Raw genomic sequence first — 6,255 nt, 5'->3', positions numbered from 1 at the left:
CGGCTAACCTTCATTCCTCTCCTTTGCAGGACAAACCTTCACCTCTCTAGCTTTTCCTCCACCCGTTCCCTGCTCTCATTGCGAATCACAATGTCATCTGCAAACATCATAATCCATGGAGATTCCTGTCTGACCTCGTTGTCAGCCTGTCCATCACCATAGTGAACAAGAAGGGGCTCGGAGCTGATCCCTGATGCAGTCCCACCTCCACCTTGAACTCCTCTGTCACACCTACAGCACACCTCACCACTGTCTTACAGTCCTCATACATGTCCTGCACCACTCTCACATGCTTGTCTGCCACTCCAGACTTCCTCATAAAATACCACAGTTCGTCTCTGCGCACCCTGCCATAAGCTTTCTCCAGATCTACAAAAACACAATGCAGCTTTGTTTGTGTCACATCTCGGGTCTAATACTGTCTTTTTGTTTTCTTTCTATTAACATATCATATCATTCCAGATCCTGTCTCATCTTCAATCAGTTCATTCCCTGCACCTGCCATTTCCCCACACACCTGCAGCCACTCCCCAATCTGTCTCCACTCTACACATGCCGGCTCAGTCTTCTGCTCTCTGCCAGATTGTTTAGTGTTCGCCCTGACTCTCCAGCCTTTGATTCCTGCCTGCTTTTCTGAAAGACCCAACCTGTTTCCCAGACCCTGCCTTTCATCGACCCCTGATCTGATGCGTCTGCCTGGTTTGTAGATTGTTACTTGCCTGACCCTGCCTGATTCTGGACTCTACCATTTGCCTGTCGTTTATTGGATACCTCTGCCTATCGGACTGATTATTTTGGAACTTGACCCCTGCCTTATTATTAAACCCTCTTTTGAGACTTTGCCCACCTGATACTCTGTTGTGCTTTTGGGTTCTCCCTGCCAGTCGTGTTCTAGCCTTGACAGAACAATCTGGCCTTCAAGAACCCAGCCGACAGTGACCCTACATCTGAACCCAATCTGACCCAGCGTTATGACCAGCACCTCCAGTTTTTAGCCGAGGTCATTCGCTCTACGACCGCTCGCCAGAACTGCAGTATGGACCTTCTCCAAGAACATCTTGCTGCATTTTCGGCGGCACTACCAGGTCGCCCAGTTCCCTCTGCTGTTCCCGAGTCTCCTGCTCGGTCGGCGACTGGTTCTGAGGCTCGGATTCCACCACCAGAACGTTGTTCCGGGGCTCCAGGTACCTGTCGTCCCTTTCTAGTCCAATGCTCCCTTGTCTTTGAGCAGCAACCCTCTGCTTTTCCGACTGAGCGAGCCCGCATGGCGTACATCATCTCCCTGCTCACGGGAAGAGCCCGAGATTGGGAAACCGCAGAGTGGGAGCGGCAGTCGCCTGTCTGTGCTTCTGTCCAGTCCTTCTCTGCCGAGTTCTGAAAGGTCTTTGATAATGTGACTCCTGGGAGAGAGGCAGCCAGGGGTCTGTTGAACTTATCTCAAGGGGGAAGTTCTGTAGTGGATTACTCGATAGAGTTGGGCACCATGGCAGCGGAGAGTGACTGGAACCCAGCTTCTCTGTCTGACGTTTTTTATAATGGGTTAGCAGACCCTATAAAAGATGAATTGGCGACGCGGGATCCTCCTGCGGATCTGGACTCTCTCGTCTCTCTGGCCACTCGCATCGATGTCCGTCTCCGGGAGCGCAGGAGGGAGAGAGCTCGTCATCACGAAGCAGTCCGGAGGTTAGCCTCTGCCTCTACTTCTTCGCCATCTTCCCTGCTGCCAAAGGAGGACGTCCATAGGGATCAGATGGAGCCTATGCAACCTGGTCGGGCTCGTCTGTCTCCAGCAGAGAGAGAGCGTCGCCTGCGGGGAAATCTCTGCCTCTACTGTAGTCAGTCCGGCCATTTTGCTTCTACCTGTCAAAAGGCAGGGCTCACCAGTTAAACAGAGGACACTGGTGAGCCAGACAACAAACTTCAGTGTGCCCTCTCGACCAGTGCTGCACACCCTACTTCGCTGTGCCAGTCAAGAGATCGAGGTAGGTGTACTAATAGACTCTGGTGCTGACGCTAATCTGATTGACATTTCTCTAGTCACACAATTAGGGATCAGTAACTTTTGGCAAACCCTATTGATGCCACCGCCCTGGATGACAGTCTCTTTTGCTGAGTCACACACCAAACTGTTCCTTTGTCAATGTGTTTGTCTGGGAGTCATAGAGAGATCCTCTCTTTTCATCTCATTCACTCTCCTCAACAACCAGTGATTTTGGGGTATCCATGGCTGCTTAAGCATAACCAACACATAGACTGGGTTTCAGGAACAATCCGTCAGTGGAGTGCACAATGTCACTCCGTCTGTTTAAAATCTGTCCCGTCAACAGTTAATCTCGGTCGGACAGCTGAGAAGTCTGACCTAAAGGGTGTTCCTGAGGAGTACGCTGAACTTATGGAGGTTTTTAGTAAGGCACGGGCTACGTCGCTTCCTCCTCATCGACCTTATGACTGTGCAATCGATCTTCTCCCAGGTACAACCCCCACTAGGGGTAGACTGTACTCTCTTTCAGCCCCAGAGATGAAAGCCATGGACAAGTACATCCAGGACTCATTGGCTGCAGGTCTCATTCGCCCCTCATCCTCACCAGCTGGTGCAGGGTTTTTCTTTGTGGAGAAGAAGGATAAAACTTTGAGCCTGTATTGATTACAGGGGTCTCAACGAAATAACTGTCAAGAACCGGTATCTACAGTACTTCCACTCATCTCGTCTGCTCATGAGGTATTGCAGCAGGCAACCATTTTCACTAAATTGGATTTAAGGAACGCTTATCATCTTGTACGCATCAGGGAAGGGGATGAGTGGAAGACGGAATACTCCAATTGGACATTATGAGTATTTGGTCATGCCTTTTGGTCTTACTAACGACCTGCTGTATTTCAATGTCTGGTTAACGATGTGTTGCGGGATTTTCTTAATGTCTGTGTATTTGTGTATCTGGATGACATTCTCATTTTTTCTAAGTCCAGACAGGACCATGTTGTTCATTTACAGCAGGTATTGCAACGTCTGTTGGACAATTAGCTTTTCATTAAGGCTGAGAAGTGCGAGTTCCATGTCTCTGAGGTCTCCTTCCTGGGATTCATCATCGGCGTCGAGAAAGCCAGATTTGCCTCTGCTCCTATTTTGACTCTTCCAGACACCACTCTGCAGTTCATTGTGGAGGTGGATGCCTCGGATTTGGCTTTCTCTGTACTTCTCCATCAACATCGTCAAAGCAAATACTGCATCTGTAGTACTCTTTTTTGGCATGAAACCATACTGCTGCTCATGTAGCGGTTCGTACTTTGCGTTGTGTTTCTATTTTAGTTTTCTTCAAATGATGAGTCCTCTTGTGTTTTCAATCACCAGCCATTTATTCTGGCAACACACAACATGTGCGAATGGCGATCACAATCCTCATCAAACTACCTCTCTCAGCCGCGGTCATTACCGACTCGCAAAATTAACACAAAATGAATTGACTAAAGAGTCATTATCAATAAACAAAATGGAAATAAAAAGTTTTCTCCAGTAAACTAGTTAAGACCTGGTGGTGGATGGCTTCATACCTGGAAACACACAACTTGTGCGAATGGCAATCACAATCTTCATCAAACTACCTATTAGGGGAAAAGACAACTTTAAATTTGAACAGTCGCGGTGAAGCATAATTTTAAGACCTTACGACTGTCACCGCTATTTATCTAACCCCCAACAGGGAAGATTGATCCCACCCGCTACAGACACGTACCTCTCTCAACCGCGGTCATTACCGACTGAGGAGGGGTCTCCAGGTATTCAGCACACCACCACCAGCGTACCATAGGGGGAGCCAATGAGAAGTGGAAACAACCAACTCCGCTACATTCTCTCCTACTGATTTCATTCCAACTTCCTTCCTCATTCCAACATAAAAAAATGACATAAAATAAATAAACAATAAACAAAACAAAACATGTGAAATAGTATTGTCCAATTGAAGGTACCTAATATATCAGTCAGTGACTATTCCCGTAGAATTAAGGTGAGAAAAGGGTTGCAAACCCCCCCAGCACCCATAGAAAAACATGCCCATGTACATGTTAGGCCACCAGGTACCACACAATCCACATATGACAATATACAATCATAGTACAAAAAAATCAGACCACACAGATTGACAAAATCCTACAAAAGTCGTCCATCTGAGAAAATAAACAAAAAAACAAAATACATAATCAAAAACAAATAAAAACATTTGCCACCTCAAAATATAACACATGAACCTCAACGACCAGAAACATTTGCCTGGTGCATATTTTGTATGAGCCTAACAACAGGCCTAACAACCCTCCCACATCTAGTCCGCACCCTGCGGAGTCTGGCACTTCCAGCAGCCTTAGACCTGTAAAGATGTTCCCCTGTCACAGTCGAAGGACCTATCACAGAGGACCGCAAGTCAGTCCTTGACATTGGAGTCAACCGTTCGACATCGTAGTCCGTCGGACAGTCAGCGTCAGCTGTCGTGTCAGAAGTCTCAGTCGTGACGTCGGCACGAACGGGCACATGATCAGTGACAATCGAGTCCAGAACATCAACACTCTCCCTAGGGTCAAGAGGCGAGTCGCCCACCTCGTCCCCAACTGAATCAGGGAGTCGGGAAACCCAGGATACAGTTCTGCCCTTAGGTACACAGTCAGATAGCACCACAGAACCGACATCTTCTGCCGATAATGAACCACTCGTAACAGCCGTGGCTACGTCACTGACGCATGAATTGACCTCATCAGAACCGGTTGGGGAGGGCAGGAAATTGACAGGAATTATCAAATTGGGGTGGACTACCTTCTCCTAATTAGTGGCACTGTTCCTGAGCCGAAAGGTGTGTGTGTCCCCATGTTTCTCCAAAACAGTGTACAGATGACCATCCCAGCGATCAGCCAGTTTTCTCTTCCCATGCTCACCCTTGTTGGCTAAAAGAATCCTGTCACCAACTTCCACCACTGAACCCTTGAACTTCCTGTTATAGAGTTTGGCCTGTCTCTTTTGCTGTTTAGTGGAGGAGGTTTGAGCAACTTTCATGGCTTCCGCTAAGTCCTGTTTGAGACGCTGCACATAGACGTCATAATCTACCCGCTGATCATCCTGAAGGACGGATCCAAACAACAGGTCAACTGGCAGCCTAGGCGTCCGACCGAACATCAGCTGAAACGGAGCAAACCCTGTGGTCACGTGTACTGAGGCATTGTACGAGAAAGTGAGAGATTTCAGCAGCTGTGCTTCGATTTTGGGGGCAGAGCTCGTATCATACTACCGAGCGTGCGATTAAACCTCTCATTGCCCCATCAAGCCAACTGCTTTTGCCGACTGGTTTCGACAGATGTACGCCTGAGCCAATTTGGTGAAATGGTCAGTAACCACGAGCACGTCACGGCACTTATTGGAGGAATCTTCGGCAGACCAAAAGTTGATACAAACCAACTCCAGAGGCCTAGAAGTTGTTATGCTCTGGAGCGGCGCTCTGGCCTCAGGCTCTGGGGACTTACTAATCACACAGCTACGACAGCACCGGACATAGTCACTCACATCTCTCTCCAATGCCTTGCCAATAAAACCGCTCCCTAGCCAGGAAAAGCATCCGACGTTGGCCTTGATGGCCAGCCTCAACATGCACACCCTTGAGGACCTCTGTCCGCAACGACAGTGGAACGATATACTGAAAAGTTGTCCTCTTTGTCACAATGTCCTTCGAGACACAATAGAGCACACCTGACTTGACCCTAAGCCTATTCCAATGCCTGAGGAACCTCAAAGCATCCGCAGGCTCACGTCCACGTTCACGCCTCGATGGATGTCTCTGTCTCTCTACGTAGTGAAGCACCCGACTCAAGTTGGGGTCTGCACGTTGTGACGCCACCAATGTCTCCAAACTCAAAGGCTTAATGTCATACAGCTCACACAGTTGAATGGACTGCAGCAACTGAGGGAGGAGGAAGTCCTGGGGTGGAACATGATGATTGTCTAATGATCTCTCTAAAACAGCAGACACAGCCTGTTTGGAGATCGAGGGACTGAAGGGTACTGCCACAGCATCACCGGAGGTCGGCACGACACCTCGGTCACAGGACTGGCGAAACGCCTACTGCACACAGTCAGGATCCAAGGCATCCGCCTCCTCCGTGAGAGCACCATATGGGACCTTCGTTAGACGACAAAGAACACTGGGCCGTACAAAAGGCTCCCGGCTCAGGGCGTCTGCCACTACATTCTTAGGGCCTGCGATGTATCTGATCTCG

This window comes from Antennarius striatus, chromosome 12, assembly GCF_040054535.1.
Source record: "Antennarius striatus isolate MH-2024 chromosome 12, ASM4005453v1, whole genome shotgun sequence".
NCBI classification, from domain to species: domain Eukaryota; kingdom Metazoa; phylum Chordata; class Actinopteri; order Lophiiformes; family Antennariidae; genus Antennarius; species Antennarius striatus.
Note: the sequence above shows the minus strand (reverse complement) of the source record.